Below are 20288 nucleotides of genomic sequence, written 5' to 3'. Positions count from 1 at the left end.
AGATCACTCTGCGGGTCCGCACCATCGCAGCGAGCCCAACTTTAGGAAGGATTTGTGCTAAGATCACTCTGCGGGTCCGCACCATCGCAGCGAGCCCAACTTTAGGAAGGATTTGTGCTGAGATCACTCTGCGGGTCCGCACCATCGCAGCGAGCCCAACTTTAGGAAGGATTTGTGCTAAGATCACTCTGCGGGTCCGCACCATCGCAGCGAGACCAACTTTAGGAAGGATTTGTGCTAAGATCACTCTGCGGGTCCGCACCATCGCAGCAAGCCCAACTTTAGGAAGGATTTGTGCTAAGATCACTCTGCGGGTCCGCACCATCGCAGCGAGCCCAACTTTAGGAAGGATTTGTTATGTTTACAGCTTTTAAAAAGTAGAAGCCTTAAAAAAAAAAAAAAAAAGTTAGTTTTTTTTCCATTATTTTTCCGCCGACAGAAGGAAAGCGCGAACGGAGCTGCTCCATTTTCATTGTGCATGGATTGATTGCAAAGGTGCAGATAGCGTATGGCATCCGTAATGAGCATCCGCCGGCGGCAGCTAGCCTGCTTGTTGGTGGTTTCCCGGTTGCAGGCGATTTTCTCCCACACTGCAGGGAAATCCAGCAAATGCAAAACATTAAAAAAAGGTTGTCAGCGGGAGATCCAGAATGCCAATAGTATTCATATAAAGGGGTGACCGTTATAAATAAAGGTATTACAAGCCACCCGCTAACCAATGACTGCCGCCCACGGGGTCTCTCGCGGCTCGGCGATGTGCAGTTATAGGCCATCGCCTCAGCTCTGTTCGATTTTCCTGGCAAGGACGGACAACCATCCGACAGGACATACTTGTGCGCATTATTTGGTGCGGCGGCGGCCTGCAGAGCGGAGGGTCCCCCGGATGACTGGCATGCTGTACCGTGTCACTAGCAAGATGTCACCTAACCAAGTGATCTGCAATCCTCCGCTGCTGATCTCAAGGTTACAGACAGAAGAGACCCGGATCCTCGCTGCAGATGCGCAGCCCCCCGGAGGTAACCGGCCGCGCTTCCCTTTATCTGGCAGAACAATGTGCCACGTCTCCCCCGCTGGAGCTAGCGCCGGGCAACTGGGTGAGGGATCCTAATGAGTTTCAGGCTGGCACATGGCTCCTAGTCCCAGGAGGAACAGACTGATTACCCATCATCCAGGCTGGCATGTTCATGGACAGAAAAAAAGGGATGAAGACGAAAACCCTGCTTGGCACCCCGGCCGCGGTGCCCGCTATGGCGACCAGACGACTACTACAGAAGGGAGGGGATTGACAGTTCTGCCAAACTGTGCACAAGAACTTGCGAGTGCAAAACGTGGAAAATGGAGCTCCCGGATTGTAATGGGTTAACTCACATGCACGTATTTGGGGTGCGCAATTCGGTCGCTCGCACACAAAAAAAAAACAACCACACAGAATGTTCGATTTTTCTGTGCATTTGCGCAGGGAAGGAACACATCTTGAACTCATTAGCTAATTGGCCGTTAACGGCTGCGAGCCTCAGCGATTGTGCAAAAACTATAGTAAAAACCAGCTGATCGCACAAACATGCAATCCCCGATGCACAAATACACGTAAGCGCGCTCGGATCCGGCCGAGGAGTGCGTTCACACAGGCAGGTTTTGTGCGCTGAGATGCACAACTCTCACAGTCGAGCCCGTTACTCTCAGTGGGTCTGATTACATGCGCGGTCTTTCTTGCACAACGCTGCTGCGACATTGAAAGATGCGCTATTTTTCTGCAAGTCCGCAGAAATCTCGTCCATTGTTTCCAACGGGTGAGAATAAAGATAAATAAAAACCGTCTCGCACTCACATTCTGACAATGACGGGATTTAACATTTTTCCTACAGTTTTTACACACTGAACACGCCATTTGTGCAAACCGCTCAGACCGCTATCGCGCCGCCGTGTGAACGCACCCTTAGTTAAATGATGAATTTCTAGTCTTTTTCAGCCTTTACTACGTTACTGTCAAAGGCCGTGGGATTCGGAACATCCAAAAACACTTGTAGAAGAAGAAGGGCCGAGGACCCGTGCGTCAGATAGTGTCCATCAGCCTCGGGGCACGTCCAGACATTGGGGGGAATCCACAGCATGTGAAGGACTGAGCAGACATACTGCGCATCCAACATCCACAGCGCAGGTCAGTTTATGCCGATCTCATCCACAGCAGAGGATTACAATCCACAGTGCGGGGACTGCAAATGCTGTGGAAAATCTGCATGTCCACCACTGCAAAGGATCGGCGCTGCGGAGTCACCTCTGCAAATGGCGGAGTGAAATCCGCACAGAGCGCTGGCGGGAATTTTGTGCTGTGGATCTGCAGCTCATTTCGCCCCGTATGAACCCCGTCTTAAGGTATATTTACTTGGTATCTGCAGACTCTGCGTCACATTCCGTGGCACATCCACATCCCGTACCATTCCACGTCCACCTGCCATGCAGTCTACACAGCGAGTATTTTTCCGCACAACCGGGGACAAAAAAAGTGATGTCGGTCTTTACACGGATTCCACATTGTTTCTGCGTCAGGAGTTCCACACGTGAATCGATCATTGCAAAGGGCTAAATCCGCCGCCAATCATCCACACAGCCACGGCGGAATGCTTTTTAGAGGCCGAGTCCAGATTCCGCCGTTTGAACGAATCCTTAGAATGCGATTGGCTCGGACGTCAGCTGCAGGGAGACTTTGTACGTGTAAACACTCTGCAGGATCAAGGGCTCTATTCGGCACTCTCGGACTACCTAGGCTTGAGGCTTACCACAGCCCCAGAGCACACCGTTCAAAGACGAGCAGGGACCATGTACACGGGCGTTCTAGACGTTGCGCCCGAGATTCTCGGATGCAAGTCGCATTGGACATCCCATCTAAGTGCCGAAAACACCACATTGACCTGCACTACTCTCATCCGAAAACCAGACACTCGGACATGCTGCCATTTGTTTTTCGCCCTGCCTATTCGCGCAGATCCCACGGGTTATAATCGGATCTGTCCAGCTTCCATCGGCTCCTCAACGTCTTCCCGGACAAAATACTGCGCAACTTTGTCTGAGATGTTGAGAAGGAACAGTAATGGAGCCTCTGAGGTGGGCCGGGGTCTGCAGTGGAACCCGTGCCCAACCGCCATTCGCACGTACCTTCCATCTTCTCTGTACTGCGGATGGTCCACATGGCGAGCCGTTGGACATGCGCGGTACAGATCCCCCGTGTCATCGCCTATGGTGGAAGGGCCGCGGATCGGACGGCTTTCATCTACTTTAATAGAAGCAGTCTGCACCGACTCCGAGCCCCAATAGAACATGCCGCGATTTCACCTCCGCAAGCGGATAAAATGGACAAAAAAGACCGCAATTGATTTCCGCTCATGTAGAGCAGGGGGCCCCAACTCCAGTCCTCAGGGGCCCCAACAGGTCATGTTTTCAGGATATCCTATAGTAAGAACCCCTGTGGCAATGTCTGAGGCGCCGACAATAATTACATCACCTGACAACCTGACCTGCGGGGGGCGCTGAGGACTGGAGTTGAGGAACACTGATGTAGAGGAAGAAGCGGATTCCGCGATGCAAATTCACCCGTGTGAAGCCGGCTGTAGGTGTGAACGGGTCCCAAACGGCGCCAACTTAAAATTGCAATTTTATTGAAAAACCGGACTTCAAACAGATGGTGCAAGCGGAGGTCTGTCCCGGCGCCGTGGACCTGCGCTGTCAGAAACCAGAGCTGTCTTTTCAAGAGGACGAGACATCGCAGCATGCTGTGCAGCACAATGCAGGGTGGCATGACGGGCACCTGGCAGACTTCAGTGGGCTCCGCCGGGCGCCATCTGTGCAGATCCGACACTGCTGTCACTTTCATTGTTCGCTTCTATGACGGAGCCGACAACGGGCACGATGCAAGCTGATGTGAACGGAGCGAGAACAGTCCATCCGGTCTAAGATGGAAACGGGACAAACGGTGACTTCGAACACGACAGAAGCCGCAATGAAACCCAACGAGCCGCAAACAGGTGAATGAATCAAACAGACATTACAAGATGTGAATGAAGATGCCCGGACAGAGTGCCGTCTAAGAGGACCCCGATGTATGCCATGACTACCCCCAAGCTGGGCAGTACAAGCCTATAATCTGCCATGCAGAGAATGAAGAGGCAGGGGGCCATACCCACATGGGCAAGAATAGAGACCGCACTGGCTGATAGCTGAAGCCCTGGCACGCTGGAGGTTAGAGACGAGCAAACTGATGCCAACAGCACAAATCTTTAGCCGTTACTGGAGACGGCCACATTGATTTACTCGGAGTCGATGCGCCAACTTTATATCTGAGGATCAGCTAATCGCTCCGGCCATTTCTAGTAGCGGACTCATCCATGTAGTACAGGTCTGCTAATCTGGGGGATGGGGAAGGTGGTGCCCTGGTGCCCGCCGGCTGAAGCCACATCAGCATATGTGGACCATTCACAACCAGCCTGCTGGCACACACTGCATGGGTCAAGTCCAGACTGGGCAAGACAATATATATTATGGACTGGAATGACATATCACAAGTGGTATAGATGTCCTACTTACACCGAAGAGGATCATTGATGAACCATCATTTTGCATAAGCTACTAATGGGCACTATTGTCCATTAGTAGCTTATTATCTTAATTTGCATGTAAATGAGCCTCCCTTTGCTGTATGCAGAGAACAGCAGGTGTTCTGTTATTTGCATACGGCCCCTTTGTTCTGCCGCGGGACTGCAGCTGAAAACAATGTTATCAGCGCTCCGGTGGAGAATCACAACCTGCGTTCCCTGCTATCACGAACAATGGATTTTATGCTCACATGAAACCCATCGCTCGTCAGAAGAGCAAATGATGGGAGTGTTTGTACCGCACGATTATCGCTCAAGAGCCATTGTTTGAACGAGCTTTGAGCGGTAATCGCTGTGTAAATGAGCCTCAGATTACGCTCACACTTAGCAGGAAACTCTTGCAGTAAAGTTTGCATCTGCTGCGTATTCCCCCGTACATTGGCAGAGGATGGCCGTTATACAATAGCATGGTGGCAAGCCTCTCAGCACACGGACTGCAGACGGCCCCGGCTTACACACATGGCACCGCAGTCCATCTAATGCCATACAGATGTTGAGGTTTCTGCCGGCACAAAGTACATGACTCACTGCTGACAGAAAAGACTACTCAAAAAACAGGAGAATCCCGGACTTTTGGGAACAATTCTATTGCACTGTTTGGTAAGTTTGCCCACGGATGGGGTGCCGGTCGGCTGACCAAAACGGTTTCGTCAGGATGGGCAAACTACCTGATGTTTGGCTAATAAGATATTGACTCCTAATGGCGGTATTACAGGAACGGTCAGCACTTGGAATACCGCGAGGCAGCGAGAATCGCTCAGCGTAAACGCAGGCAGTGATGGAGGACGAACAGGAGCGGCTCTCATCTGTCCAGACTCTGCATGCAGAACACTGAAGGATGGATCAGTGCAAACAGACAATCGCTTATGAGCGACTGCCTGCGGATGGAGGCGGGCGGCCGGACAGTCCCCATGCGCTCCGCCTCCATGCAGTCCCCCCCCTAATTTATGGTGACCCGGATTATGTTTTTTTTTATACTCGCGGTCCCGTGTCCCCATCGCACAATGCACAAGGATCTGACTCCTCAGAGCCCCGTATACATGTACGGCAGGGCACGCCCCGGGGCAGTGAAAGAGTCCGAGGGTCCTGTGCCGCGCGGTCTTCACCAGGGGGCGCCGCTGGATTGTGGGAGTGTGGGGAGGGACTATAAAAAATACATTCACGTGGAAACCGCCTGGCATCACTGCAGGGAATCCCCGCCGCAGCGGTCACAGCAGGGGAGCGCAGAGTTCGCCCATTGTTTACAATGGGGGTGCCGCTATAATGGGCGATATCACAGGAAGATGGAACATGCTGCGATGTGCTGCCTGCATGGCATCGCGGTGCCACAAGAGCATCCCTAATGTAAATGAGCCCACTCAAAAGGATGGGTTTGTGCGTCTCGCACGTTTTTCGCCAGCGTCATGGCCCACGGCCCAAACTGCGCTGCACAGACCCCATTCACCGCTATGGAATCCGTCTCTCTTCCAGCGCGCCCGTCAATGTTTTATTGGACAAAGCAGTGCAAACAGGCGGCACTTCGGCGAGCCCAGATGTATTCGCACGCAGGCATCGCCCGGCGACCATTAGAGCCGACGGATCTGCTGTCTACTTCATTAACTATATCCCCCTCCTAGAGCCGCCATGGAGGCCGTATACGCCGGGCCGATATCATCCATTGGCATCTCGCTCAAACTGAGCCGCGTAAAAAGCGGAGCGACAACCAACAGAAGCGCCATTCCTGACTGTGAAGGAAAAGAGGCAAGAAACTCCACGCAGTTTTACCACAAGAGATTCGCGCCCAGGGAGCTTTGCAGACGGCTTCTGCGCACAGCGGCGACCGCGTGATTCTACACGCTGCTTTCGGATGCCACGGTTAGCCCAAATTACAGTCAACAGAAGAATCCAACAACAAAAGCAGAAAAACCCGCGAGGAATAGAAAAAACGCGGCGTCCCCTGAATGGTCACGGTTATCAACCTCATTACGTAAATGGATTTGGGTTTATAATTGCCATTAGCTGCAGTGAAGACGGTGCGTGTAAACGCCCCATCGTGTGGCAACACTGGAGTGGAGGGTTATGGGTAATTAGCCAAACATGCCTTTCAGTAGTCCAGCCCGACATTTATTGTACACAGCAAAGACGCCACGACGGCGGCGATCCATGAAGCTAAGTGAAACATGGCGTCTGTTGCCCCTAGCAACCATCCCAATCCCACAGCTCTCATCTCTTAGGGGACGTTTACACGGCAGAAATGTGGCAGAATTTCTGCAGCGGCAGATTCCACAAAACGGAGCCAAGATTTGCTGCAGATTTTGGTGTAACACCGGCTCCTTCTCTGCAGCCGCTTCAGGAGATCCAGCGCTTCCCGCACCTCTGAAGTCTTCGCGCCGTCGGCTCTCCCTGGCACCGGCCGGCCTGTAGTGAGCGCAGCGCCGTTGGTCAGGTGATGCGGAAGCGGTATCCGAAATGTAATAAAAAACGAATTATATACCTCAAAATGGAGCCAATAAAAACCCCACAGATTGTATCACAGAGGAAAGAGTCCTGGAGGTCAGAAGAGGGCAAAATACGTAAACTGGGTACCGTCATAATCGGAGTGGCCCGTGGAATAAAGCTGGGGCATTAGTGGAAAAAGACCTCCCCAAAAATGCTGCAATGGCGCTTTCTTCCCATTTTACTCAACTTAGAAATGTTGGCAAAGTTCTTCAATACATTAAAAAGCAACACCAAAAAATACAATATGAGAAAAAAAAAGATGGCGGCGTCCTCAAGGGGCTGACGGGCTGCAGGAGCCGGAGAGGGTTGGGGTTCAGTAATCTTGGTGGGAGATGCTGCGGCCATGCACGGCCAAGTGTCAGGAGGCGGTGAGGGCTTCCATGTACGGTTTGTAGGGCAGCTCTATAGTATACATACCGCCATCACAGTAGGTGGTCATACGTCATCAATACAGAAATGTAAGGGGAGGACCACTGGACCCTTCAGCGCTGGAGCCGTGGGGGAGATCACAGGGGAGTGCTGCTTATTCCCCATCTTGACCCATAATCAGCCAATATGGAAGATTCTGTCCTAAAGCTGAACACGGCTATATAATGTGGGGTTCATCCCAGGCTGCCGCCGAGGGGGAAGACGTTACGGAAATACCACAACACCGACCAGCCATCTTTTGGTATTTGCATAACCCGACTACCTCTGGCCGCGACATCCAGACAAGCATCCTATCTCCGCAATGGCTGACAGATAGCAATATCCAGGCGGCCATACACATGTGGAATCAGTCAAACGGGCGGTCATATCCGTGAAGAGCGTCATAAGACAAGGGAGATGCAGTTTGACTGTATATGGTTACTATGTGTCACGTGACTGGAGAATCCACCGGACAAGCTGTAAGGCGGCGACCCATTCTTGTACCGCCACCTCGATACATCCACCGGCTACAAGCCGCCCCATGAGGAGCTGCAGCTATAGCGGAGACACTTTACAAAGTTCACGCGCCCAACCTGACAAGGCGGCACGGCCACAATTTTGGGAGGTGAATTTGCAGCATTGCTATTGGGTAGCGGGAAGGAGCGCCGGCCTCGATGTCACAATTTACGCACCTTCTTAGTACTACATCCTCTCAGAAAACCAGAAGAGCGCAGCGAGCCGTCATGTAACGCACCAGCAACGCCTGAGCTCCGCGGACCTGGCATACCACCCCGCCATCACAGCCGTCACACGGGTTGGGAAGCACCACTCTCGTGCAGCTCGTTTTCCTTGGAGGTGAACCAACTGCCCATGTGGACTTGCAGTCTTCTATCACCTTTACATCTCCGTGGCCGACAACACGACTGCGGCTACAAGAAGCCTTTCCACCATGCCGGGGATTTCACAAGGTCATTTTCCCATTTTTTCCTGTAGGAAGTAATCCTGAGCTTCCCATCGGACTGAACCTCATCCGAGTCTTCAACTACTAGGAGAGCCACGGGTCTGATACTCTAAAGTTATTCGCTATACCACCATGTGCATCAAATTCAGGTCATGTCATTAGGAGTCCACATACATACTCGTTACCCCCTGGCTTATAGTATGTGCTATGTCTACTAAGTGCCGTCATGTCCTCATCAGTAGGGCTGACCACAGTTTAGCAGCCATGGCCCCACTGATTCTATCGCACCTCCTCTCTTTGTACAACCACCATTCCCCCTTACCGATCGCCATTAGATTCGGCTCCCAGCACTTGGAATTTGTCAAGTGGGCGGTCTCCACCTCTCACTGTCAACTAATGTCATCAGTGAGAAGACGAAACCCGCCGTCCCCCGAGGAGATCGCCCACTTGCCAGATTCAAAGTCAAATCTAACAGAGGTTGGTACAGGGAAAGAGGAGCGGCGGTAAAGTCAGCGGGGCGGCGGTAAAGTCAGCGGGGCGGCGGTAAAGTCAGCGGGGCGGCGGTAAAGTCAGCGGGGCGGCAGAGCTATGCAGCCGGCTGATCGGGGGAGATGAGAGGTGGTCCTCAGCTGCTGTTGTGTCATAAAGAGAACAAACGCAGCCAATAGCAGCTCATCACAAAGCAACATAACAGCTACATGCAGAGTAAACCTGGTGCCAACCGCGAGATCTACCCGACACACAGAGCATCAGATCGGAGGGCATTACAGACAAGCGTGGGCTCAGCCAACTGGTGGGTGACGCTTTATTCTGCCACCATGACCTCCCTGATCAAGCAGGCGACCAATCAGATGTCTGTATTACAGCTATATACATCTAGTGAAGATATGAACACCAGAGGCCGGAGAAGGCGCCGATCCAGGAGCCCAACGGACTATTTTAGTGGCCCGGCAAGGATTATTTCCCAAAAAACGGAAGATCAACAAACAAGGCAAAAAACTGGAGTTTATCAAGATTCTCCTCTTCATAAAAACACGCGTGGGCCTCTTTTTTGTAAAAACATCTGTAAACATATACATTTTTTGACAGATACAATAAATGAGGTGCAGAACGCAGTGCGAATGCGGCCTTGAGGCCCACTTAGACAACGATTGTCGCTCAAAGGCAACCTGTTGATTGATAATCGGTTTGTGCATTTACCTGCTCCGAGAACTGCTGTGTTGTCAGAGCGCTCCGTGCGGGGTATACCGAAGGCAGCTGGAGCGCTGTGTTCTGCATACTTCTGCTGTGTTCTCGGAGCGCTCCGTGCGGGGTATACCGAAGGCAGCTGGAGCGCTGTGTTCTGCATACTTCTGCTGTGTTCTCGGAGCGCTCCGAGCGGGGTATGCAGAACACAGCTAGAGCGCTGTCTTCTGCATACTCCTGCTGTGTTCATGGAGTGAACAGTGCACGATGGCCGCGCGTTTAGACACAATGATCATCGCTCAAAAGACGGTATTAGGCTGCCTTCACACTAGTGTGACAATCACGTACGATTTGTGCATTGCGAGATGCGCAAATATAAAAACCCATTCTTTTCAAATGGTAGCAACTGCGATATCGAGCCGTGACTCGTGGCCCAATATCGCAATCGCCAGTGCGAAGGAGCCCTTAGGCCGCTCTCACACCGGCCGCAATCGGCTGTTACTTGCGGTACAAGGCTCATACTAAATTTAATGGGACCTCGTAGACCTGCGATCGAATGCGGCGCTTGTTCTATTTTCTGCATCACCCGTCACAATGATGGGGTGCGATAAATAGCGCTGTCACAAGCTGTACCCTGCGTTCAAAGACGCAGCTCAAAAATCGCAGTAAAATGCTGTTTCAAGCGGCGCTTAACTGCGCGAAACACAGAATAGAATCCAGTGATTTCAATGGGTTATTTCTCGCGAACATGTTTTGCGCGCACATTTCATGAGCGTGGAAAAGAGTATGACCTGCTCAGCGAGGGCCGCCATAGAAGTCTACGGAGGTGCAGAAATACGTAATGGGATGCGTGAAGCACTGAATAAACCCTAAAGCGCTCGCGTGAAACCGGCCTATCGCAGACGAGTTTTGTGCGAATATGAACTCCATTCTTGTGAGCGCAGTCCGTCACACGAGCGAAGCTGCGAGGGAAACAATTGTGACATCTTCTATTTTTTCGCCTTCCCACAAACGCATCGCCCATTGCTTTCACTGCGACCTTACATACAGCGCACGGCCGTGCGATGTGCATGCGAGGCTCCCCATATAAATCAATGGGGAACACTTCCGATTACCGCACGACAGGATGGGAGTGTCACAGAAGCGACGCACGGCGTTTTGTCTGACAATCGCCGCGCAGGTTTCCCGGCCCGATATCACGCTCGCCGTGTCTTCTGTAAGCGCACATTCACACGAGGCGAATTTCCATGGAATGTCTGCTGCAGATCCTCAGCTGAAAGTTTGCATCAGAAGCGGCGACATTTGGCGCGGACTTCGCGCCCTCGACGAGAGAAGCTGGATTCCGCAGGCGCAAATGACAATAAACTCGACGTAAGTTCCGCGCCGCACATCAATTTCTACAAGGGATTTTTTTTTTTAAACCTCATGAACTTTTCAGCTATTGTAAATGGCGCAGATGTTCCGTGCGAACGGTCGTATGGAGGAACCGCGCCGTGTGAACGCGGCCCAAACCTTTTTGATGTGTGCGTTAATAGCGCGCGTTTTATCGGTTTGGCCACGGCTTTGTGATGCGGTGTTCAGACAGCCGTCCTTGCAACCTGCGCTTCCCGTAAAGCATCGGGAGCCTCCCAGCAGGAACGGTAAACGGAGCGCCGCTTCACCCGCTCTCCGGTCCGGCCCCTTTATAACTGCGCCATTCCATGCCGAGGCATCCAGTAAAAAGAGAAAGCCCGTTTACTTATCAACCCCATGAAGGACACAAAGTATAGACCCGAGGTTTACATCATCAATCCTCTCGAGGGAAACCGTGGATGTACAGCGAATACGAGGCGCAATACTCTATAAAGGAAGGCGATATTTATAACGCAGTGCTATAAGTGGGGCGGGCAGGAGGCGGGGCTACCACAAGACTGACATTTACCGTTGGCGCATTTCTCTAGACGTCTATAAAAGTTTGCCAAAAAAAAAAGTCTAGTTGGCGTCTGCTAAAAACAAGTAGTACCGGGGCGGGATGAGGGGGATAATCCAGGGGCCCCCCAACACCGCTACATTCTTAGGGTTCTCAGAGGGCATTCTTGTTCTAATTCATGCCTGAAAATAATAAGACATCTTCTCATCTCTGCCGACTCCTCAAGGCTCCGCGCTCTCCTCCGAGTCGGTGCTGACAGCTGCTGCAGCCAATCACAGACCTCGACATTCGAGTGCCGAGGTCTGTGATTGGCTGCAACGTCCTGTAAACAGTCTGATGACAGTCTGTCAACACAGCGTCACAGGGGAGCCGGGAGCGGGGAGCCGGGAGCGGGGAGTAAAGTCCTATCGTGGGGACTATAAAAACTTGGACAACCCTTTAAGAATCATACGGATTCTTCAGATTTCCCCGTAATACAAAAAAGGGCGATTGATAAATGAGATTGGAGCCCTTACTGGGACAGAGATCGATGTGAATCTTGATACAGGTGGCGCTATACAAGCAATGGGAAATGCCAATCCCCGACCGAATCCTCATATCCCCCTTTATGAGAGGCGATACACAATATAATCAAAAAGAGTCCAGAAATGTCTAAGAAGCCACGGCACCGAGCCCTGCAGCCCGCGGACAACAGCATCCGGCGGGGAGGAAACCCCAGTATACCGCAGTAGGTACAGGAGTAAAGGGGAACCCCTCATCCCTGCCGGATGTCGTTCTATACAACGCCCACCTTGCACCATGGGCTCCGCCGTTCTCGGCTATATAACGAGTTACCATGTAATATCACAGCTGTGGACCCCTGGAGGAGATCAGCTAAAGGGAAACCCCACACATATCAGATGCCATATCCTCCTCACAAGTCAGTATGTTAGAGGAGGCCCCTCGGCACACAAGGTATGTTATAGCATTACAAGTCACCTGCACAGAAGGGGTTTAGAACACGTTTGGTACCTGATATTTGGTGTAATTTGGGTCATTTTCATTCCTTTTCCACCATTCTGTCAGCTTTATTAATTGTTTGCCCGTTTCTGCGTGTTTTGCGCCCCGTCCGGCAGTGTACCGGCGAAGGGGGCGTGGGTTTAGTTGGGTACACTTTTACGCTGCTTTCAGACAAGCGCTAACGTACGTCTCGGCATCCATTCATATGGCTGGTTTTACACGTAGCACGCCGGATTTTCGCCTCCGTGTTGGCGCTACTTTCTGTTGGGCAGATATAGATCAGTATTGGTCCAGAAGATACATCCAATTACAGGATGCGATGCGGGCGCGACGTCACATGACCATCCGAAACACCGATTCATATTACAATACGCTCTAAAATCACTAGCAGTCATTTTTTCTTCAAGAAGCCGCCATATTTTCGCGCAGCCCGCTCCAGTGCGTATCTTCGGGTTTATCATGATTGGCGCCTTTTCTCCGCCGCCGGAACAAAATGCAATAAATTTAACAAACCAAGATGTTGGCTGCATTTTACATCGGCGGAGCCCAAGAGGGCGGCAAAAGGGCGGATTGCGGTGCCTTTTGGGGCCTTAGGATACAGGAGGCGACCCCCCCCCATAGACGATGCTGTATCCAATGGGTTAAAGGGAACCCCCCACCACTACAGCGTAACATACATCACTGTGTATATATAGCATTGCTTTAATCTTGGGGTGTATTCAACATAAAACACGAGTCTGGGGTACACAGGACACCTGCGCGTACAATACCGTATACACCCTGCACCTCATATGGGGGAACCCGCTTATACAACTACTGTCACATCCTGCACCTCATATATCGGGGAACCCCCTTATACAACTACTGTCACATCCTGCACCTCATATATGGGGGAACCCCCTTATACAACTACTGTCACATCCTGCACCTCATATATGGGGGAACCCCCTTATACAACTCCTGTCACATCCTGCACCTCATATATGGGGGAACCCCCTTATACAACTCCTGTCACATCCTGCACCGCTAGTACATCTGCAGAGCACCAGTATATAGGGGCCCCTGCGTACCATACAGACATATATATAGCTTGAGCCGAGTTTAGGGGAGACCTCTGACCCCGATCAGGGGGCACAACACTAAAGTGCAAACATCAAGCAAACACTGCATTGGGGCATATAGGTCCTGAGCAGCGTCCTCTATAGGGGGATCCCCGCTGCACTGGGGCCATACAGTGTCCTCTAGAGGGGGATCCCCGCTGCATTGGGGCATACAGTGTCCTCTAGAGGGGGATCCCCGCTGCATTGGGGCATACAGTGTCCTCTAGAGGGGGATCCCCGCTGCACTGGGGCATACAGTGTCCTCTATAGGGGATCCCTGCTGCACTGGGGCCATACAGCGTCCTCTGTAGGGGATCCCCACTGCATTGGGGCATACAGTGTCCTCTAGAGGGGGATCCCCGCTGCATTGTCCCCCACAGCACAGGCCCAGGACAAGCTCCACAGGGCAGCCTGCAGGCAGTGCAGATGACATATAGGGGGGCTCTGCAATCCACGACCACATAGAGGGGGATGCACTGCGGCCAGGGGGGCTCAGCATCCCCCCACTATCTTGCATGAGAAGCCCCTTTCCATCCTGCAGACGTGACAGGGAGCAGGGGAGAGGGGGGGGATGCAGGAGGGGGTGGTGTTGGCTGTCCGGGGGGGCCGGGGGCTCCCCCTCTTCCCCCATCCCCGGCGGCTCCCGCGGAGGGTGCAGGTAAGGGCAGACTTATACAGATTTAAAGAGAAATTGCTACAATTGTAACAAACTCACCGCGGTGTTTGAGCAGCAGTCGGCCCGGGGTCTCCAAGTCATCCCAGCACGGGCTCTCAATGCAGGACCCAAGTGGCCTAGACACATAGAGGGTTAGCGCGAAGCCTGATGAGATGGTGGCGCTGCGGCGGGCACAGCTCGGTGCCCCGGGCGGCCCCCCACCCCAAACCGCCCTCCCCGCCTCGCAAAAAAACGGCGCTAATTAATTTCTAAAATTTGGGGGAAAGGAAATTAAAAAATTTTTTTTTTGATCGTAGAGGGTTATTTTTTTTTCACTTCCCACTCAGCAGGCTCCTCCCTCCTCTCCCCTCCTCCAAAACAATGGAAGCCACCCAAATGGGAGGGGCTGGGGGAACTCTGCCCTCACACTGGGCACTGCATGCAAATCAGCCCGGGCAGCACTGACACCACTGGCTGGCCCTCCTGGGGCTGCCATGTCAGCCCTGCGCTGCTGGCGCGCAAACTTGGGCAGCGCTGATGACAAAGCCAGGCCCCTCCCCCTCCTGGCACCCAGCGTGGGGCTCATTCACACCGCCGCTCCGTAAAATAAGCAGCGCCGCTTTCATTGCGTGTAAGGCCGCCTTCGCACAATATACGGGGAGGATGGCGCCCATTGATCCCAAGAGGTCCGTTCACATTAGAAGTCAGTGCCGCAAACAACACGATGCGCGATAACGCCGCGCAATTCTGCTGAAACATCTGGAACTCAGAAAAGGAGCCATTTAAATCGTAGTGTTTTTGTTTGCCGCGTGCAAATGAGCGTGCCCTGCGGCGCAAAAGTGCAGTCTACTACGCCGACGCGCACACAAAAAAGCTGCATTCACGAGCGCAAATCCGCATGCACTCGTGTGAAGGGCTCGGGGTTATTCACACGGGCGGGAGTTTATTACACAGCGGAGAGCCGCATCATACCGGCATTTTTCGGCCCTTTGGCTGTTTTTTACATGCGCACGTACGCAGACGCGCCCGCTGTTTAGAGGTGCGAATACACTGCGCAGGTCTCCGTCCGTTTACTTCTACGGCCCATTTAGGACCAGCTGCGCGTTTTTTCACATCCTAAATATGCGATCACTGCGTATTCCATGGGTGATACGAGGTGTGAATACGCCCCTGGGGTGCGCCCTCATGCTGTAAGTGATGATCGTGCGTCCGTTCTGTCCGACCGCAAGAAGGGCACAATCACAGATAGACGGGACCCAGTCAGGTGATTTTCTCCTTCGGACTGATGTCCCATTTTGGGGCGATTCTTGTTGAGCGTCCGCCCGTTATCTGCCCGGTCATGTGATTTGCATGTGATTTCTAATAACACGTACATCACGCATCATACGGGCCTCCATATCACCATGGCCGGCGGACGAGCGCCATGCTCGTACAGATACGGTTTTAGGGTTATATCACGCGGCCGGCCAGCGGCTGAAAAATCACACAAATGAGCAATAATGACCGATGTGAAAGCCGGAGCCGACGGGCCGCTGAGCGGGAAGTCGCTCATCAGTAGCCGACTGAAGCCCAGCGACTCTCCGCTCAGTGTGAACAGGCAGTCATTCATCCACCAGCGACTGCCTGTTCACAGGGCATTGAGGCAGGCGGCCAGAAGAGATTCCCGCTGCGCCCGCCTCCACTGGCTGTGTGAAAGCCCAGGAGCGATGGTCGTTGGGACGGCCGTCGCAGTCTTCCATCTAAAACTATCCTTGAGGGTGATTTCACATGGGAGAGAAAATCGCGCAATTGTGGCCTTATGTGTCAGTAAAAAGCAGAGTATGAAGCCATGATGCCCGGCGCTCGCCTCCCATCGGGCACGACTTCACTGCTGCCATGGTGAGAGATTAAAACATCACGCCGTGTAAAGCTCTCCGTCGGAGGATCATAGCGATTCTCTGCTCGCAGGATTTACATCGCAGCACTGCGATTGCCGCAATTCTACACGGTGAGCCTCTCTATTAGACAGGCTCATCTCAGAGACCCGTCAGGGTCCCCCCCCCCCCCCCGCGCGTGCGCGCTCCGCTGCGGCCGTCTGAGACCGCTCGCAATGTGGGATGTGCTGTGACCGCGATCGTTGGTCCCCCATACCGCCTCTGTAAATAAATGACAGCGGATCGGCAGCTGTCAAACATCTGATATGGAGCCGTGTACAAGCAGCTCCGCGCCCGCCGCACATTGGCGTATTTTGAGGCATGGATGTTTTTTCACGTGGACCAATGGTCTGCGTAGAAAGACTCACGGCATGCCCTATTCCCCTCTAATGTATGCGAAATAGGAGATGCCAATGCAAATGAGGACATTACACACACTGGTACCCGTGTGCTGCCCAATGCCAGCTGTGCCCAGGTTTCCTGGGTGCCCCCTGCAGTTCTGGCTTGTGCCCACCTAGCCTTACCCTTACATTTGGGGCTCATTTACACTGGGGTAGAAGACATAAGACTCTCTAAGGGCCCATAAGGCCCCCGATCCACGGGCGATATTCCATTGTGTTATCCGCATGCGGGTGACGCAATGACCGCTTTCCATAGGATAACTATATAAAGCGCGGCCCGATGTCCACGAGCGGAAAATGGCTGCAATTTACTGATTGCGTATAAAAACCGCTTCACGCTGCGATGAACCTATTAATGAAAACTGCGGTGACTTTAGCGGAAATCCACTGCGGGAAACCGCTACGCCCGCGGACAGCCTTCCGTGTGCTGCCCATGTCTTTAGACGGCACATGGACCCATTAAAGCGAACCGGGCCACCCGTACGGGCGTTTGTTAGGTGGACTGATAGTCCATGTATAAACAGTTGTGCCCTGTGCGGGTCCATATTCACCGACCGGAATCGCCCATGAAAGTCCACGGAAAAGTAAAAAGAAAGGCAATGGGCACGGATATTACATATGTGTAGGGAGCAATATTTAGGTGGGACAGTGTCCTGGGCAGTGCCCTCTATAGAGGCTTTGTTGGTGGACCGTACAGCCCTACCAGGCAGTATTTGGTGCCTAGCTGTAATATTCGTACTACCAGAGCGCCCCAACACCCACCAACCCATCGATATGCTGATCCAGCTGCCCATCCATGCGTTGGGGCACCAAGTGTGGGATCAGGAGTGCGAGCGTGAGTGCCCGGGGCATCAGTCACTGGTGCCCCTTCGGTAGGGCGATGCCCCTGAGCAGGTCACCCACCCTTAAAGCGACTGGAGTTATTATAGCTGGTGCCGTCCTTTTCCCCATGCTGCTGCCGACCGCTGTGTGAACATACCCCTGGGCCGATTTCTACTCATGATTGGCGCTGACAACAGCGCATTGTAACATTGCGGTAGATTGGCGCGTGGCATCACGCTACCCAGCGCACACGGCTGTGTTATTTTATGTGGAACTGCTGCGGATTTCGCTCTTTGCAAAACCAAACGAAAACCCCATCAATCTCTGCATGTAAAGGCGCGTTCACATCGGCGCCGCCTTCGGAAGCTCGTTCGCTGATTTCTGCTAACAAACAGGACAAAATAACGCAGCATGAAGCGCCAATTGTCCTGTCAGGGCAAACCCACGGGTGTGTGCACAACTACGCTTGCCGCTACGGAGTGCAGTCGCGCGTGAACGGAGTCCTTTTTTGGGGCCATTCAAACGTTATGACCCGGCGCATGAGCTTGTAATAAAAGCAGGAAGAAAGGTGCGGCCCGATCTCCACCGCACGCAGCATTACCGAGCGGGAATACCGCGAATGAAAACAAAGCCGGTGAAGTGAATGGTGTCGTTTTGTCCCATTCTGCAGCCGTGATTATCACAACCGCGTAACGAGACTAAGGCTGCGGTCACACGGGGCGGGATGTCAGCGGAATTCTCACGGGATAGCCACATCGAAAAAACGCAGTTCCAAAACTCGCAACCTTTAGCTGCGGCTTTTGTTGCGGTTTCGCCTTCGGCATTCCGCTGAGGAAAAGAATTGACCTGCTTCTGAATTGAGTTCTGCGCCGCGTGTCCGTGTCCGCGCCGCTTCGCTGCAGCGTGTGGATGAGATTTTTGCAAAATTTTATCCACTTTGCTAGTTAATCCCGGGATTAGGAGCCGCGGGCGGAATTGCCGCGTGCGTCCAGCCTTAACCACGCCCATCTGAGGAAACCGTCCAATTCAGCAAAATGCTGAACGGCCGGCTGGAAGCCGAACGGACGCCATTATAGTCGGTGGGGTCTGTTTGGTACCATTTGGCTCCATCGGATGACGTCTCCGTTCGTCCGCTGTTGTCATTTTCCAGATTCTTGAACAGCGCAGGAAAATAGAAACCGCTAGCACCGATGTGCATGAGCCCCACGGGCTTATTCAGGCGGCCATATGTGCAAATACGCTCACCTCAGCACAACAATATTTGCACTGAACGAGGCTGATTTGCGCATAGTGGTGCATAGCGCTGTACTTCTTGTGCACGCGGGGACGGCTCACATGGGCGCACAAAACTCCCAGCCCAGATATAAAGGCTATTTAGCTTAATGAGCCCCAGATGGGTTGTGTTTCACAGAATCGCGCGGCATATTACACATTTGCGCACGTACCATTGACTTCTATGGGGGTCTTTGCTGCGCAATACGCAGAGCGGTAGAGCAGGTCCTGTTTTTTTGTGGATGCATTAAATGACATCAACGGATTGTATTCTCTGCGCACTGCGAGTGCGGCCGACTGATGAAGCCGTAAGACACGGAGATTTGTCTGCAGCGTAACATTATAGGTTATCTGCAGGGCTCATGCACACGACTGTGTTTACCGCCTATTACGGCTCTCTGTACGCCCGTGCGATACGCGGTAACTCGCATCAATTACATTGACTTACGCAGTTCCACTCACATTTGCGTAGTACATGAACGCAAAAAACAACGCCGCATGCTCTATTACGCCGTGTATATACGCCAGATGAAGCCGTTGTTCTCTATGGGGAATAGATACACGCGCCCGTACGTTGCATACAGATGGCGGGTATACGGATCATCGCTAAGCGACGGTGCCGGAAATTTAAAAAAACAGGTGTACGGTCTTGACTGGCCCACGGCTGTAAGAGCGCTGCGGGGATCCTGCGGTTTTATGCTTACGGTCGTGTCCGCCTGGCCGCGGGCCACTCTCACGCAAGCTCTTTTTACCACAGTAACCGGCGGTGAGAGTGGCCTGTGAGCTCCCATTTTACGAAGGCCGGCTTCACACGACCGGATTTGCAGAAGCTGCGATAATCGCTGGCGCGGCCGATACGCGGTAATCTGCGCCTATTGAAGATAGAAGCTTTGCCTGTGAGCCGATGATAATCGCGATTTCCAGAAGCGGATATAAAATGGCGTGTGATATTTGTGTGGATCCGCACGGACGGCCAGTATTTATACCAACGGAGGCGGTCCAGCACGCAGCCGGATCGCAACTGACATGTAGGACGAGCCGCAGTAAACGCGCCATTGCCTGGCGTCGGCGAGGGGAAAACACGCATTAAAAGAAAAATCCATACTGCGTCCGCGGTCATCCGCATTCCAGAAATGACCGCTACGCAGAGGCGCCGGCCGCAGTCAGCGATGGACTCCGCTGCGGAATCCAACTGATTGGTGCGCAGCCGGCCTGATTTACGGGGAAAATGAGCAACTTCAGCATTTAGTTACAGCAAGAGCGACTCTAACATTTGCGCAATCCTTACATCACACAACTGTATTCACAAACAACTTTATTGACAATCCTGTGCGCACATCACAAGCAGTCCCCGAGCCCTCCACCTCTCCTGCCGGCCGCTGTGTACACAGCAGCCGGCTGCCCGCACTCTCCCCTTCCCTGCACTGCTCACAGCCTGTTTACGTTTCTAGCTCTCATACAGGCAGTGCAGAGGCCACCTCTAGCCGGGGTCCTAGCTGGAGCCATTATAAACTGGTTCTGCCAGAGAGGCAACAACCC

General features: G+C 52.8%; 1 protein-coding gene across 2 annotated transcripts in view; it reads right to left on the bottom strand.

Annotated features, from left to right (window-relative positions):
* BICRA (BRD4 interacting chromatin remodeling complex associated protein) overlaps positions 1-14544 on the bottom strand; it is an 84876-nt gene extending 70332 nt beyond the window's left edge. Inside the window, exon 1 of one of the 2 annotated variants that reach the window (XM_066581983.1) lies at positions 14402-14544. The gene's annotated coding sequence lies outside the window, so the exon portion shown is untranslated. The remainder of the gene's footprint in view (positions 1-14401) is intronic. The other variant, XM_066581984.1, reaches the window with a different exon arrangement.
* Positions 14545-20288: the final 5744 nt, after the last annotated feature.

The sequence above is a fragment of the Eleutherodactylus coqui genome, chromosome 10, assembly GCF_035609145.1.
Source record: "Eleutherodactylus coqui strain aEleCoq1 chromosome 10, aEleCoq1.hap1, whole genome shotgun sequence".
Taxonomy (NCBI): domain Eukaryota; kingdom Metazoa; phylum Chordata; class Amphibia; order Anura; family Eleutherodactylidae; genus Eleutherodactylus; species Eleutherodactylus coqui.
Note: the sequence above shows the minus strand (reverse complement) of the source record. Positions and strands in the feature narration are given on the sequence as shown.